At 47.7% G+C, this 18,134-nt stretch overlaps 1 protein-coding gene across 4 annotated transcripts in view; it reads left to right on the top strand.

Annotated features, from left to right (window-relative positions):
• The window catches only part of SFXN5 (sideroflexin 5), a 260,274-nt gene that overhangs the window by 209,864 nt on the left and 32,276 nt on the right, over positions 1-18,134 (top strand). The window lies entirely within an intron of this gene.

Below are 18,134 nucleotides of genomic sequence, written 5' to 3' on the forward strand. Positions count from 1 at the left end.
ACCATGCGTGTTTTTGAGATTTCCTTAGCATTGCACAAGGTGCTGGAATCATTATCTGTGCAGGTGATTAAATTATCACCTGTGCAATACAAGGAAGTCCTGAAAACATGACCTGTTTGCAGCCCTTGAGAAATGCAGTTTGAGACCTCTTCTCTAATGCTTGATTTTTGAAGGACTTTGATCACCTTTGCTGATGAAACCTCTAATGATGAACTTTGATTACTGGTTATGATGGATCTTGTACCATCATGGACTGTGGTCATCTCTGCTGATGACACTTTGTTGTGATGGCTTCTTATCACCTGTGCTGATGGCTGATCTCCCTTGATTGACTTTGAATCTTGGTCCAGTGTTGCATTGGAGACAGATCCTCTAATGCTTAATTTTTGAAGGACTTTGATCACCTTTGCTGATGAACCCTTTGCAATGATGTACAGTACTTTGATTACTTGTGATGATGGATCTTGTGCCATGATGGACTGTTATCAGTGCTGATGAATCCTCTGCCATGATTCATCATGACCAATTCTCAGGGTCTATCCTATTCCATGTTGGTTGTTCAATTACCTGTGCTGACAGATCATATACTATAATGCACTTTGATGACATGTGATGGTGGATCTTGTGCCATAATGTACTGTGATCTTCTGCGCTGGTGGGTCCATAGCCATAATGGATAATGATCATCAGTGGTGATGGATCCTATTCCATGATGGACTTTGATCATCTGTGCTAATGAATCCTCTATCATGATGTACTCTGATCGTCGAGGGTGATGGATCCTATTCTTTGATTGACTCTTATTACCTGTGCTGACAGATTCTCTGCCAAGATGTACTTTGATCACCTATGATGGTGAATCTTATGCCATGATGGACTATCATCATCATCTGCGCTGATAAATCCTTTGTCGTGATGGACGCTGATCCTTGGCGGTGATAGATCCTCTACCATTATTCCCTGATGGACCCTGATCATAAGTGGTGATGGATCATCTGCCATAATGGGCTCTGATCACCATTGATGATGGATCTTCTGTTGGAATGGAGCTTTAGTTGTGAACTGATGTTCCTAATCATTTGTCACATTGAACATAGCACCTCTGATGAAACTTCTTATTGATCCCTTCTATTCAGTTGTGTTTTTTTAGATCCCACTGTTTTTCTCTCCATAGTAATTACAGGCAAGAAACTTTTCACACGGCAGGAATTGAACAAGTAACGAGATATTGGATGTGTAATTTCCAAGAGTAGAAGTAAACCATCTCGCCAGAAGAGAACTTTGACACAGCTTCACATTTGGTTTCATTTTAAGCTTGTCCTAAAGTGAAGGACATCACTTTAGCCGATGGCCCCTGCCCTAGTATCAAGGCAGGTGGTCAGTGGTGACCTCATATGTGGGTGCTTCCTGATATTTTGAGGCTTTCATGTTAGCTGCAGCTGTGGCAGGGAGCAGGCCATTATATGTAATAGCCTGATATTCTTGCCGTTTGGTGGTGAATGAAGGCTACGACTCCCTGTGTTTGGTTGTGACTGGGCAGAGGATGAAAGGCCTGAGTGACGAGCGAGGGGGTGGTGGTGCAGAGGAATGTGCATTATAGGAAGAGATTATCACTCCGTGACAGGTTCCTGCCTCTGGCAAGTAGATAGATCACTAATTTTCCTGTTTTATGTTCCCATCTCGGCATGACCTGAGTCATTTTCTGCTGCTGATATCTTTAATGATAACATTTAATGGGCTCATATTTTAACTCTTCACCTGGACGGGTCAAAAGCACAGCTGTGGTGCTGTCATTAAAGCGAAGAAGCGCGGCACAGGCGCCCAGCAATCGCTGCATGCCGCACCTTGATAAACACGGCCTCATGAGATCTGCACTCCTAAGGCCTTGGGCGGTTCTTAATCTCTTTGCTTAAATCTTGAGTGATCATCCAAAGTTTATGGATCCCACTTCACTGCTCCATGAAGAACATTTGTGATTGTGCGTGAAATGTAATGGATTGCAGTGGGGGGTTTTTAAGGCCTCTTCATTGCCTGGTACATAATAGTTGTCACAGAGTATTCTCGTTGCGTTGTTAAAAATGTACTCAAGTGGCGACCAACCCAAAAGACCATTGATGGTGCCAGTCTCCCAGCCATTCATGGTTATAGGTTGGATCAGAGTTCTATGAATTGATTCTACCGTCTCTGGTCATAAATTTAACTAACATACCACTGTGGGTAGCACAGTGTCCTGCTTGAAGGACCCAAGATTTGTATTTTTCCTCCATGTTCTTTTCCTCCAATACTCCAAAAACATGGCAGGTTAATTTGGATTAAAAACAGGGACCGAAGCGAATAATACCAATGCCCGAAATGAATACAGTAAATCTTAAGAAGCAACTACATCAATGACTGAAGAAGAATTGGTCTTGTACTTGGTGTCTCTCGGTTGGTAGGACCTGGCCAACCGATGCTTTACATGGACTCCTGTTTTGGTTTTAAAAGGTTGGTTGTGGAATTAAAAGATTTTAAGAAAACACTCAGATGGGGTAAAGAAATTAATACTGTATTCCCCTTACTGATCTCCCCTTCCAATGCCGCCCTGGCCAGTGATCGGCTGTAGTGTTGTGATGGCACACCGAGGAGGAATCAGAGACTGGCAATGGACCAGTCAGCCCCAGAAATGGATCTGGCAGATTGGTGTAGCTTCTGTTTTTTTTTTTTGTTTGTTTGTAACCCAGTATGAGAATTTTGATAAACCTCTTTAAAAGGAAATATACTTTGCTTCATGTCTCCTGCGGGGGCGCTGTAGGAAAAACAGTTACTACCGTAGGTTTCAGCTGAAAGCTGGAGGTCTCGGAAATTCAGCACACTACATGGCACTGTAATCCTGAATGATCTGCTGAAGTCAAGAAGTTGGGCCTAACCCGCCAATAAGCATGGTGATTTTATATGGAATCAATGGTCCTTGATAAGCTTTTATAAGAATAGGATCGCCTTCTCCACCATCACCGCTCAGGACTCCATGTATGTGCAGATTTATGGTCTGTGGTATAGGCGTCATTCGGTGACCACAGCCTCCGACATAGGAAGCTTCGACAAGTCCCAACTAGAGCCAAAAACATCTGGAAGATATAAAAGGAGCAATAGATATTAATGACTCTTAGGATACAACCAAATCAGCGAGAGGTAATTTCCTGCAGTTATTCTCTCCGGCTGTGATCAGTAGTCGTGTTATGACAGCGCAGCACACGGAGGTCGCACATAAGAGGGATTCCTGTGTAATGGCACCCCACGTCTGCGCACAGTATATAACATACCCATAGATAAACTACACAAGGAAAGCGCAAATCTGCCTCAGTATACAGACTTACACTGCGTGGGGAAATGCATCAGATATTGCATATATGTCTGTCTGTGAGCTCCGTTTTTCCTTCAGCCCCATTGCCCCCCGTATGTAACATGCGGCCCCTCGTGCCAAGGGTATAACATCCAGCCCCATTACCCTTAGTATGTAACATCCGCCCCTCGTGCCAGGGGTATAACATCCAGCCCCATTACCCTTAGTATGTAACATGCGGCCCCTCGTGCCAGGGGTATAACATCCAGCCCCATTACCCTTAGTATGTAACATCCGCCCCTCGTGCCAGGGGTATAACATCCAGCCCCATTACCCTTAGTATGTAACATGCGGCCCCTCGTGCCAGGGGTATAACATCCAGCCCCATTACCCTTAGTATGTAACATGCGGTCCCTCATGCCAGGGGTATAACATCCAGTCCCATTACCCTTAGTATGTAACATCCGCCCCTCGTGCCAGGGGTATAACATCCAGCCCCATTACCCTTAGTATGTAACATGCGGCCCCTCGTGCCAGGGGTATAACATCCAGCCCCATTACCCTTAGTATGTAACATCCGGCCCCTCGTGCCAAGGGTATAACATCCAGCCCCATTACCCTTAGTATGTAACATGCGGCCCCTCGTGCCAGGGGTATAACATCCAGCCCCATTACCCTTAGTATGTAACATCCGGCCCCTCGTGCCAGGGGTATAACATCCGGCCCCATTACCCTTAATATGTAACATCCGCCCCTCGTGCCAGAGGTATAACATCCAGCCCCATTACCCTTAGTATGTAACATCCGGGCCCTCGTGCCAGGGGTATAACATCCGGCCCCATTACCCTTAATATGTAACATCCAGCCCCTCGTGCCAGGGGTATAACATCCGGCCCCATTACCCTTAGTATGTAACATGCGGTCCCTCGTGCCAGGGGTATAAAATCCAGCCCCATTACCCTTAGTATGTAACATCCGCCCCTCGTGCCAAGGGTATAACATCCAGCCCCATTACCCTTAGTATGTAACATCCAGCCCCTCGTGCCAGGGGTATAACATCCAGCCCCATTACCCTTAGTATGTAACATCCAGCCCCTCGTGCCAGGGGTATAACATCCAGCCCCATTACCCTTAGTATGTAACATCCAGCCCCTCGTGCCAGGGGTATAACATCCAGCCCCATTACCCTTAGTATGTAACATCCAGCCCCTCGTGCCAGGGGTATAACATCCAGCCCCATTACCCTTAGTATGTAACATCCAGCCCCTCGTGCCAGGGGTATAACATCCAGCCCCATTACCCTTAGTATGTAACATGCGGTCCCTCATGCCAGGGGTATAACATCCGGCCCCATTACCCTTAGTATGTAACATCCGCCCCTCGTGCCAGGGGTATAACATCCAGCCCCATTACCCTTAGTATGTAACATCCAGCCCCTCGTGCCAAGGGTATAACATCCAGCCCCATTACCCTTAGTATGTATCATCCAGCCCCTCGTGCCAGGGGTATAACATCCGGCCCCATTACCCTTAGTATGTAACATGCGGTCCCTCATGCCAGGGGTATAACATCCGGCCCCATTACCCTTAGTATGTATCATCCAGCCCCTCGTGCCAGGGGTATAACATCCGGCCCCATTACCCTTAGTATGTAACATCCGCCCCTCGTGCCAGGGGTATAACATCCAGCCCCATTACCCTTAGTATGTAACATCCGGGCCCTCGTGCCAGGGGTATAACATCCAGCCCCATTACCCTTAGTATGTAACATGCGGTCCCTCGTGCCAGGGGTATAACATCCAGCCCCATTACCCTTAGTATGTAACATCCGCCCCTCGTGCCAAGGGTATAACATCCGGCCCCATTACCCTTAGTATGTAACATCCGCCCCTCGTGCCAGGGGTATAACATCCAGCCCCATTACCCTTAGTATGTAACATCCGCCCCTCGTGCCAGGGGTATAACATCCAGCCCCATTACCCTTAGTATGTAACATCCGGGCCCTCGTGCCAGGGGTATAACATCCAGCCCCATTACCCTTAGTATGTAACATCCGCCCCTCGTGCCAGGGGTATAACATCCAGCCCCATTACCCTTAGTATGTAACATCCGCCCCTCGTGCCAAGGGTATAACATCCAGCCCCATTACCCTTAGTATGTAACATCCGGGCCCTCGTGCCAGGGGTATAACATCCAGCCCCATTACCCTTAGTATGTAACATCCGCCCCTCGTGCCAGGGGTATAACATCCAGCCCCATTACCCTTAGTATGTAACATCCAGCCCCTCGTGCCAGGGGTATAACATCCAGCCCCATTACCCTTAGTATGTAACATCCAGCCCCTCGTGCCAGGGGTATAACATCCAGCCCCATTACCCTTAGTATGTAACATCCAGCCCCTCGTGCCAGGGGTATAACATCCAGCCCCATTACCCTTAGTATGTAACATCCAGCCCCTCGTGCCAGGGGTATAACATCCGGCCCCATTACCCTTAGTATGTAACATCCGCCCCTCGTGCCAGGGGTATAACATCCAGCCCCATTACCCTTAGTATGTAACATCCGGGCCCTCGTGCCAGGGGTATAACATCCAGCCCCATTACCCTTAGTATGTAACATGCGGTCCCTCGTGCCAGGGGTATAACATCCAGCCCCATTACCCTTAGTATGTAACATCCGCCCCTCGTGCCAAGGGTATAACATCCGGCCCCATTACCCTTAGTATGTAACATCCGCCCCTCGTGCCAGGGGTATAACATCCAGCCCCATTACCCTTAGTATGTAACATCCAGCCCCTCGTGCCAAGGGTATAACATCCAGCCCCATTACCCTTAGTGTGTAACATCCGGGCCTTCGTGCCAGGGGTATAACATCCGGCCCCATTACCCTTAGTATGTAACATGCGGTCCCTCGTGCCAGGGGTATAACATCCAGCCCCATTACCCTTAGTGTGTAACATCCGGCCCCTCGTGCCAGGGGTATAACATCCAGCCCCATTACCCTTAGTATGTAACATCCAGCCCCTCGTGCCAGGGGTATAACATCCAGCCCCATTACCCTTAGTATGTAACATCCAGCCCCTCGTGCCAGGGGTATAACATCCAGCCCCATTACCCTTAGTATGTAACATCCGGGCCCTCGTGCCAAGGGTATAACATCCGGCCCCATTACCCTTAGTATGTAACATGCGGTCCCTCATGCCAGGGGTATAACATCCAGCCCCATTACCCTTAGTGTGTAACATGCGGCCCCTCGTGCCAGGGGTATAACATCCAGCCCCATTACCCTTAGTGTGTAACATCCGGCCCCTCGTGCCAAGGGTATAACATCCAACCCCATTACCCTTAGTATGTAACATGCGGTCCCTCGTGCCAGGGGTATAACATCCAGCCCCATTACCCTTAATATGTAACATCCAGCCCCTCGTGCCAGGGGTATAACATCCAGCCCCATTACCCTTAATATGTAACATCCAGCCCCTCGTGCCAGGGGTATAACATCCAGCCCCATTACCCTTAATATGTAACATCCAGCCCCTCGTGCCAGGGGTATAACATCCAGCCCCATTACCCTTAGTATGTAACATCCACCCCTCGTGCCAGGGGTATAACATCCAGCCCCATTACCCTTAGTATGTAACATCCGCCCCTCGTGCCAAGGGTATAACATCCAGCCCCATTACCCTTAGTATGTAACATCCAGCCCCTCGTGCCAGGGGTATAACATCCAACCCCATTACCCTTAATATGTAACATCCACCCCTCCAGCCAGGGGTATAACATCCAGCCCCATTACCCTTAATATGTAACATCCAGCCCCATTACCCTTAGTATGTAACATCCGCCCCTCGTGCCAAGGGTATAACATCCAGCCCCATTACCCTTAATATGTAACATCCAGCCCCTCGTGCCAGGGGTATAACATCCAACCCCATTACCCTTAATATGTAACATCCACCCCTCCAGCCAGGGGTATAACATCCAGCCCCATTACCCTTAATATGTAACATCCAGCCCCTCGTGCCAGGGGTATAACATCCGGCCCCATTACCCTTAATATGTAACATCCACCCCTCCAGCCAGGGGTATAACATCCGGCCCCATTACCCTTAATATGTAACATCCACCCCTCCAGCCAGGGGTATAACATCCAGCCCCATTACCCTTAGTATGTAACATCCAGCCCATCGTGCCAGGGGTATAACATCCAACCCCATTACCCTTAGTATGTAACATGCGGTCCCTCGTGCCAGGGGTATAACATCCAGCCCCATTACCCTTAATATGTAACATCCACCCCTCCAGCCAGGGGTATAACATCCAGCCCCATTACCCTTAGTATGTAACATCCAGCCCCTCGTGCCAGGGGTATAACATCCAGCCCCTCGTGCCAGGGGTATAACATCCGGCCCCATTACCCTTAATATGTAACATCCACCCCTCCAGCCAGGGGTATAACATCCAGCCCCATTACCCTTAGTATGTAACATTCGGCCACTTATGTCAGGGGTATAACATCCAGCTGGGTGCTGAGGAGCAGAGGGCAGAAAAGTCACCACAGCTCTGCTGAACCCATTACCCGTTACCTCTTCTGGTAACAGCACACACACTGCGCCCCCGCCGTGAGTTTCATGGCCGAGCAGCTGCCTGCAGCCGTAGATCACCAAGCACAATGACGAGCATCGGATGGAATGGTGTTAAGCCGCCACCCCCTGGACTCTGGAGGAGAAGTGTTCTGTGCAGTGACTGATCGCACTTCTCTATCTTCGTCTGATGGAGGAGTCTGGGTTTGGTGATTCCAGGAGGACGTTACCCCCTGACTGCATTGTGCCCCCTGTGCAGGTGGTGGAGGAAGATAATGCTATGTGCTGTTATCAGGGGGCGGCCTCAGACCCTCAGCTCCAGTGATGGGAAATCTTAATCTTCAGCACAAGACATTGTGGAGAACTGTAGCTTCAGCTTGGTGGGAACAGATTGGGGAAGACCCTTATCTGTCCCCAATGACTGTGCCCAGTGCACAAGCTCCATACAGACATGGGAGGAACATGAGCGGCCACACAGAGGCCTGACCTCATCAAATACCTACAATGGAGACTGTGATCCCGAACTCCCCCCAACATCAGTGTCTGACCCCACAAATGTTCTTCTGGATGAAGTGGCAAAAATTCCCACAGACTCCTCCAAATTCGTATTGAAATCCTTCTCAGAAGAGCGGGAGCCGTTATATCTGCAGAGGGGCGACTCCATATTATGTCTATGGATGTAGGATGGGAGGTCAGAAAAGCCCCTGGAGGTAGAATGTAGGGGGGGCACATACTTTTATCCATATAGTCTATGTATACTCTGGTGTCCACATTATTACACATGCTATTTTTCTCTGATTTTTTTACATGGTCGATACAGATGAGTCTGTATAATGCTCCAATCACATTTATTGGACAAACATCCCAGTGATAACAGGATTTTTTTTTTTCAAAACTAAGAAAACTCAAAATGCTCCAAATTCTTCTTGCCTCCATTCAACTTAGGAATTTTTGGATAGTTTCTGCTTGGATTTCTCTGCAGGATGTCAGGATTGCCTCCAGCTCTGCTGTATTGATGTAATCGGCCTCCCACCCTCATAGATCTTCTGCTTGAGGATACTCTAAAGGTTCTCAATAGGGCTGTCAGGGGAGGGTGGTGGGCGCCCCATAAGTTTCTCTCCTTTATGTCCATAGCAGCCAATGACTCCGATCTTCTTTGCAGCATATCAGCATGGAGATGATTTTTCTACGGACGGCGCTCTTCTTCTTATACCATGGAGGAAAGTGGTCAGTCAGAAACTATGTACTTTGCCAAGGTCATTTTCATACCTTCAGGGACCCTCAGAGGGCTGCCAGCTATCTTCCCATGATTCTGGCCAAAAACATGACTCCGCCATCTCCTTGCTTACTTCTCCACCTTGTTGGGATATGGTGACCATCCACTAACCATCCTTTACTCAAGAGCTGGGCAAATTGTGGGCTGCAGGCCACATCCAGCCCTCTGGTTGTTCCAGGCCACTGACCGAGACAACCGAAGGGCTGATAACAGTGGTCCCTGGTCCTCGCCATGCCGCTGCATGTCTACCACTGCCCGATGTTGCCCCTATCTGATTCCTCAGGATGCAGACCGCAGGTGAATATATTGGTGAACGGTGGCGCCGACTCATTTTTCCACCAGTTAGCGTGTGAGACAGCAGACATGATGATGTCATTACATCACATCTTCTGTGCGGAGAGTCATTGGAGCGGAGACGGGAGCTGAGCTCCTGAGGAACGAGCACGAGGTATGGGGTGCTCTTATTTTCTTGTTTTTTCTGCATATGTGTATGGGATGTTTGCATGTATATAGGAGGCTATGCGAGGGCTCACACTATGTAGGAGGCTATGTGGAGGATCATACTGTATATAGGAGGCAATGCGAGGGCTCATATTGTATATAGGAGGTTATGTGAGGGCTCGTATTGTATATAGGTGTCACGATTCCTGGAGAAGACCAACTTGCGCGCTCACCAGATGGAACCGACCCCTATTTAGGGAGCGTTTGGGGCAGGCCCAGGGGGAAAGTATACCACGATAGCTGGTACCAGAGGACTGGCTTGTCAGAGACCAGGAGAGCGTGAGGGACTGGAAGTAGGAGCGAGGGATCAATATAAGGGAAACCGTGGACACAAGGCAGGAACGAAACTAAGATCTCTGGGAGCGGAACTGGGACAGGCCTGAGCGTAGGCTGGAGGTGTACCTGGTACAGGAAAGGGCACACACTGGGAAGTGCATGGGGCTGAGGACTGGACAGAGCGCACATTGGGAAGTGTACCGGACTGAGGACAGGGCAGAGCGCACACTGGGAAATGTACCGCACTTAGGACAGAGCAGAGTGCACACTGGGAAGTGTGCCTGGCTGAGGACAGGGCAGAGCGCACACTGGGAGTGAACTGGGTTGAGGACAGGGCAGAGCGCACACTGGAAATTGTACCGGGCTGAGGACAGGGCAGAGCGCACACTGGGAAGTGTACCGGGCTGTGGGCAGGGCAGAGGGGACCTGAATACAGGAAATGTCCGCAGCGATACCAACTGGTATCCTAGAGACAAGCAGACGATACTCAGGGGCTTACCCAGGGCATAAGGCAGTCTGATATACCCAGTGGTGGCCGCCATGACAGGGCTAAACTTCCAGGTCATGACACTCCCACAGTATGATGTGTAGAAGGAGCACCCTGCCGGGACCTCATGCGCATGCGCGGACATTGGACCCTCCGAGGACCCGAAAGTGCCACAAGGCATGTCACAGACCTACTCCAGAGACACGGCGGGAGCCCAGGTAAGTATCGTGGGACCGGGTGGCCGTGACAATAGGAGCTATGCGAGGGCTCGTATTGTTTATAGGTGGCTATGTGAGGGCTCTTATTGTATATAGGAGGTTATGTGACAGCTCGTATTGTATATAGGAGGCTATGTGAGGGTTCGTATTGTATATAGGTGGCTATGTGAAGGCTCGTTTTGTATACAGGAGGCTATGTGAGGGCTCTTATTGTATATAGGAGGCTATGTGAGGGCTCGTATTGTATATAGGAGGTTATGTGAGAGCTCGTATTGTATATATGAGGCTATGTGAAGGCTCGTTTTGTATACAGGAGGCTATGTCAGGGCTCGTATTGTGTATAGGAGGCTATGTGAAGGCTCGTTTTGTATACAGGACGCTATGAGAGGGCTCTTATTGTATATAGAAGGCTATGTGAGGGCTCGTATTGTATATAGGAGGCTATGTGAGGGTTCGTATTGTATATAGGTGGCTATGTGAAGGCTCGTTTTGTATACAGGAGGCTATGTGAGGGCTCATGTTGTATATAGGAGGCTATGTGAGGGCTCGTATTGTATATAGGAGGTTATGTGAGAGCTCGTATTGTATATATGAGGCTATGTGAAGGCTCGTTTTGTATACAGGAGGCTATGTCAGGGCTCGTATTGTGTATAGGAGGCTATGTGAAGGCTCGTTTTGTATACAGGATGCTATGAGAGGGCTCTTATTGTATATAGAAGGCTATGTGAGGGCTCGTATTGTATATAGGAGGCTATGTGAGGGATCGTTTTGTATACAGGAGGCTAGGTGAGGGCTCATTGTATATAGGAGGCTATGTGAGGGCTCGTATTAATAATAATAATAATAATAATAATCTTTATTTATATAGCGCCAACATATTCCGCAGCGCTTTACAGTTGAACAGTTTCAAACACAACAGTCATAAGTAACAACGTTAACAATACAATAATTAAAGCGAAATAAGACGACCCTGCTCGTGGGAGCTTACAATCTACAATGAGGTGGGGGAGATACAAAGCACAGGTTTGTATTTACAATGATGTATTTACAATGATGGTCCAGTCATCTTCAGGGGGTGGGGGTTAGATGGAGATAGTGAATGGGCTACACACACACAAACATAACATGACTTTGATTACTGAATGTGATAGGCCGCTCTGAACAAATGTGTTTTGAGCGAGCGCCTAAAACTATGCAAATTGTGGATGGTCCTAATATCTTGGGGTAGAGCATTCCAGAGAATTGGCGCAGCACGGGAGAAGTCTTGGAGTCGGGAGTGGGAGGTACGGATTAGGGCAGAGGTTAGTCGAAAGTCATTTGCAGAGCGCAGCGGTCGGTTAGGCCGATAGACAGAAATGAGGGAGGAGATGTAAAGGGGTGCCGCACTGTGGAGAGCTTTGTGGGTGAGAACAAGTACTTTGAATTGTACCCTGTAATGAATTGGCCTCCTGTGTAACGACTGGCGAAGAGCGGACGCGTCTGAGTAACGATTAGCCAGATGGACAACCCTGGCTGCTGCATTAAGGATAGACTGGAGAGGGGAGAGTCGAGTGAGAGGGAGGCCAATTAATAGAGCATTACAGTAGTCCAGGCGGGAGTGGATCAGGGCGACAGTGAGAGTTTTTGTTGTTTCCATGGTGAGAAAAGGGCGGATTCTAGAGATGTTCTTTAGGTGTAAGCGGCACGAGCGGGCAAGAGATTGTATATGGGAGGTGAAGGAGAGATCGGAGTCAAACATAACACCCAGACAGCGCGCCTGCTGTCGGGGTGTTATTATGGTGCCACCCACAGAGAGGGAAATGTCAGATTTAGGGAGGTTGGTAGATGGTGGGAGCAGAAGAAGTTCAGTTTTGGAGAGGTTGAATTTCAGATAGAGAGCAGACATGATGTTGGAGACTGCAGACAGACAGTCAGTGGCGTTCTGTAGTACAGCGGAGGTAAGGTCAGGGGATGATGTGTACAGTTGTGTGTCATCAGCATAAAGATGGTACTGAAAGCCAAATCTGCTGATGGTCTGTCCAATTGGGGCTGTGTAGAGAGAGAGAAGAGAAGGGGGCCAAGGACTGAGCCCTGAGGTACCCCAACAGCGAGAGGAAGAGGAGATGAAGTGGAGCCAGAAAACAGAACACTGAAGGAGCGGTCGGAAAGATAGGAGGAGAACCAGGAAAGAGCAGTGTCCTTAATGCCTAGTGACTGGAGCCTAGAGAGTAGGAGAGGATGGTCAACAGTGTCGAAAGCTGCAGAAAGGTCGAGAAGAATGAGCAGAGAGTGGTCACCATTACGTTTTGCTGTCAGAAGGTCTTTGGTCACTTTGATGAGTGCAGTTTCTGTCGAATGTAGGGGGCGGAAACCGGACTGTGAAGGGTCTAGGAGGGAGTGAGTGGAGAGGTAACGGGTAAGGCGGGAGTATATCAGGCGCTCCAAGAGTTTAGAGATGAAGGGGAGATTGGAGACTGGTCTGTAGTTGTTTGTGCAGGATAGGTCGAGGGTGGGTTTCTTTAGTAATGGAGTAATGATAGAGTGTTTGAAGGAGGAGGGGAAGATGCCAGAGGAGAGGGAGAGATTAAAGATTGTAGTTAGGTGAGTTGTGACGACTGGAGAGAGAGACTGGAGGAGATGTGAGGGAATGGGGTCGGTTGTGCATGTAGTCGGATGAGAAGAGGAGAGGAGCCTGGAGACTACTTCTTCTGTGATGGGATCGAATGTGGAGAGTGAGCCAGGGGAAATGCAGGGAGGGATGGGAGTCACTGAATTTGGTGATTGGGAGCGGATTTCCTGACGGATATTGTCTATTTTCTCTATAAAGTGGGAGGCAAGGTCATCAGCGCAAATGTCTGTGATAGGGGCTTGTGCTTTTGGCCTGAGGAGGGAGTGAAAGGTGTCAAAAAGTTTCTTGGGGTTGTTGGATAGTGAGGAGATCAGGGTGGTGAAGTAGGTCTGTTTGGCGAGGTGAAGGGCAGAGTTATATGTCCTTAACATAAATTTGAAGTGTATGAAGTCTTCTGGTGTGCGTGTTTTCCTCTATAAGCGTTCAGCACACCTAGAGCATCGCTGGAGAAATCGGGTTTGCGATGTGAGCCAGGGCTGTTTCACTCTGTGTTTGGAGGTTCTGAGGGTGAGGGGAGCTACTTGGTCAAGGGTGCTTCTAAGAGTGTCATTGAAGTGATGAACAGCCAGATCAGGACAGGACAAAGAAGAGATTGGGGACAATGATGAGTGTAGGGAGTCTGAAAGTGTATGAGGGTTAATGGCTTGTAGATTTCTGACTGAATGGTAGGTAGGAGGGTGCTGGGGTGAGCGAGGATTTGTGAGTGTAAAGGAGAGAATGTTGTGGTCAGAGAGGGGAAGCGGTGAGTTATCTATGTAGGAGATTGAGCAGAGCTGGGCGAAAACCAGGTCCAGGGTGTTACCGTCTTTGTGTGTTTCAGAGGTTGAGAGCTGAGAGAGGCCTAGAGAAGTGGTTAGTGATAGAAGCTGGGATGCAGATGTGGAAGTAGGGCTGTTAATGGGGATGTTGAAGTCTCTCAGAATAAGGGTTGGTAGTTCTGAGGACATGAAGTGCGGCAGCCAGGCAGAGAAATGGTCCAGGAAGTGGGTGGGTGAGCCTGGGGGCCGGTATATGACCGCTACTCTGAGGGAGAGGGGACGAAAGAGCCTGATGGTGTGGACTTCAAAAGAAGGGAATGAGAGTGATGGAACTGGGGGGATGACCTGGAAAGTGCATTGTGGGGACAGGAGTATGCCGACTCCACCACCAGGTCTGTTTGTCGGTCTCGGGGAGTGAGAGAATTGTAAGCCACCATGGGAAATGGCAGCAGGAGAGACAGTGTCAGAATCCTGAATCCAGGTTTCCGTGAGGGCCAACAGATTCAGAGAGTTTTTCAGAAAGTAATTGTGTAGGAAAGGAAGCTTGTTGCATACAGACCGTGGATTCCAAAGGGCACAATTGAAAGAAGGAGATGAAGGAGTGCAAATAATATTAGTAAGATTATTAAGGTTTCGATATGAGGTAGGGTAGGGGTTGAGGTTGGGGGATGGTGGACCGGGGTTGGGGGAGATGTCCCCTGAAATCAGTAGGAGCAGGAAGATAATGAGCAAGTAGTTTTTGGAATTGTATGAAGATTGTTTGTGCAGTGTGTTTGGGCAAGATGGGCTGAGGTTTTTTAAGAAGGTGAGAAGTGCATAGGAGCTGTACATGGGAGAAGGAAAGAGAGAGGAGCTGATGTATATGAGTTGTGATGGAGGGGGGATTGGTCGGTGAAAGTGGATTGCAAGAGAACATAGGAGGATATGAATAAGGCACATGGATAAAAGGGACAGCAGAGTGTGGGTTACCTGACTCCTGCCCTGACTAACTGCCATGTAATAACTGCTGTATCCTGACGCTTATCTTCGTGACACTTTGCTTCTGTGATGCGTGCACCCCCACATGCGTGCACCCCTATGGATGGTTCTAAATTTATAGTCCAGACTGCAGGGTCAGAAGAGATGGATTGTGGGAACTGGTTGAGGATAATTTGGCAGCTGGGGTCAGCACACCAGGGTTTTTTTTTTTTTTTTTTGTGGGATGATCAAAGACATTCAGCCTGGCAACATCTATTTTAACACCTCCACCAGATAAGATCTACACTGATCCCAGTCATGGAAATGCAACAGTGAGTTTTAAGTACAATGCACCAAATGATTTATAACAATGAATTAGCAGACACAATAAAATATGATTCTAGATGGTAAAGCAGCAGATGACACAGCAGACAGCAAGCAGAGGTGGGAATTTTTACCATTAGAGTCTATTGCAGCAGATGAGACAGCAATCAGAGGTATTGTATACAGGAGGCTATGTGAGGGCTCTTATTGTATATAGAAGGCTATGTGAGGGCTCGTTTTGTTTACAGGAGGCTATGTGAGGGCTCGTATTTTATATAGGAGGCTATGTGAAGGCTCGCTTTGTATACAGGACGCTATGTGAGGGCTCGTATTGTATATTGAAGGCTATGTGAGGGCTCGTATTGTATATAGGAGGCTATGTGAGGGCTCGTATTGTATATAGGAGGCTATGTGAGGGCTCGTATTGTATATACAGTTGTGGCCAAAAGTTTTGACACCCCTGCAATTCTGTCAGATAATACTCAGTTTCTTCCTGAAAGTGATTGCAAACACAAATTCTTTGGTAGTATTATCTTCATTTAATTTGTCTTAAATGATAAAGCACAAAAAGAATTGTCCTAAAGCCAAATTGGATATAATTCCACACCAAACATAAAAAAGAGGGTGGACAAAAGTATTGGCACTGTTCGAAAAATCATGTGATGCTTCTCTAATTTGTGTAATTAACAGCACCTGTAACTTACCTGTGGCACCTAACAGGTGTTGGCAATAACTAAATCACACTTGCAGCCAGTTGACATGGATTAAAGTTGACTCAACCTGTGTCCTTGTGTGTACCACATTGAGCATGGAGAAAAGAAAGAAGACCAAAGAACTGTCTGAGGACTTGAGAAACCAAATTGTGAGGAAGCATGAGCAATCTCAAGGCTACAAGTCCATCTCCAAAGACCTGAATGTTCCTGTGTCTACTGTGCTCAGTGTCATCAAGAAGTGTAAAGCCCATGGCACTGTGGCTAACCTCCCTAGATGTGGACGGAAAAGAAAAATTGACAAGAGATTTCAACGCAAGATTGTGCGGATGTTGGATAAAGAACCTCAACTAACATTCAAACAAGTTCAAGCTGCCCTGCAGTCCGAGGGTACAACAGTGTCAACCCGTATTATCCGTCGGCATCTGAATGAAAAGGGATTGTAGGAGACCCAGGAAGACTCCACTTCTTACCCCGAGACATAAAAAAGCCAGGCTGGAGTTTGCCAAAACTTACATGAAAAAGCTTAAAACGTTTTGGAAGAATGTTCTCTGGTCAGATGAGACAAAGGTAGAGCTTTTTGGGCAAAGGCATCAACATAGAGTTTACAGGAGAAAAAAAGAGGCATTCAAAGAAAAGAACACGGTCCCTACAGTCATAGAATCATAGAATCGTAGAGTTGGAAGGGACCTCCTGGGCCATCTGGTCCAACCCCCTGCTCAAAGCAGGATTCGCTAAATCATCCCAGTCAGATGTCTGTCCAGCCTCTGTTTGAAGACATCCATTGAAGGAGAACTCACCACTTCTCGTGGCAGCTTGTTCCACTCATTGATCACTCTCACTGTCAAAAAGTTTTTTCTAATATCTAATCTGTGTCTCCTCCCATTCAGTTTCATCCCATTGCTTCTAGTCTTTCCTTGTGCAAATGAGAATAAAGTTGATCCTTCTACAATGTGACAGCCCTTTAGATATTTGTAGACAGCTATTAAGTCTCCTCTCAGTCTTCTCTTTTGCAAACTAAACATTCCCAAATCCTGCAACCTTTCCTCATAAGACAGGGTTTGCAGACCGGTCACCATTCTGGTCGCTCTTTTCTGAACTTGCTCCAGTTTGTTGATGTCTTTTTTAAAATGTGGTGCCCAAAACTGGACACAATATTCCAGATGAGGTCTGACCAAAGAGGAGTAGAGGGAAATAATGACTTCACGTGATCTAGACTGTATGCTTCTGTTAATACATCCTAGAATTGCATTTGCCTTTTTTGCTGCTGCATCACACTGTTGACTCATATTCAGTCTGTGATCTATTAGTATACCCAAGTCTTTTTCACATGTGCTGTTGCTTAGCCCTATTCCTCCCATTCTGTATATGCTTTTTCCATTTTTATTGCCCAGATGTAGTACTTTGCATTTTTCCCTGTTAAAAACCATTCTGTTAGTTGCTGCCCACTTCTCCAGTTTATTTATATCTTTTTGAATCCTCTCTCTTCTCTAGTATTAGCTATCCCTCCTAGCTTTGAGTCATCAGCAAATTTAATCAGTTTACCCTCAATTCCTTCATCTAAATCGTTGATAAAGATGTTGAACAATACAGGGCCCAGGACAGAGCCCTGTGGTACCCCACTTGAGACATTCTTCCAACTGGATGTGCAGCCATTTACGACCACTCTTTGGGTCCGATCACTAAGCCAGTTATGAATCCACCTAACAGTTGCCTTGTCCATTCCATACTTAGTCATTTTTTCAATAATGATTGTATGAGAGACTTTCTCAAATGCTTTGCTGAAGTCAAGATATACTATATCTACAGCATTTCCTTGATCCACCCAATCAGTGATTCCGTCAAACATGGCGGAGGTTCCCTGATGTTTTGGGGTTGCTTTGCTGCCTCTGGCACTGGACTGCTTGACTGTGTGCATGGCAATATGAAGTCTGAAGACTACCAACACATTTTGCAGCATAATGTAGGGCCCAGTGTGAGAAAGCTGGGTCTCCCTCAGAGGTCATGGGTCTTCCAGCAGGACAACGACCCAAAACACACTTCAAAAAGCACTAGAAAATGATTTGAAAGAAAGCACAGGAGACTTCTAAGGTGGCCAGCAATGAGTCCAGACCTGAAT

This window comes from Dendrobates tinctorius, unplaced genomic scaffold (assembly GCF_039654945.1).
Source record: "Dendrobates tinctorius isolate UK_male_01 unplaced genomic scaffold, ASM3965494v1 ptg000216l, whole genome shotgun sequence".
Lineage (NCBI taxonomy): Eukaryota > Metazoa > Chordata > Amphibia > Anura > Dendrobatidae > Dendrobates > Dendrobates tinctorius.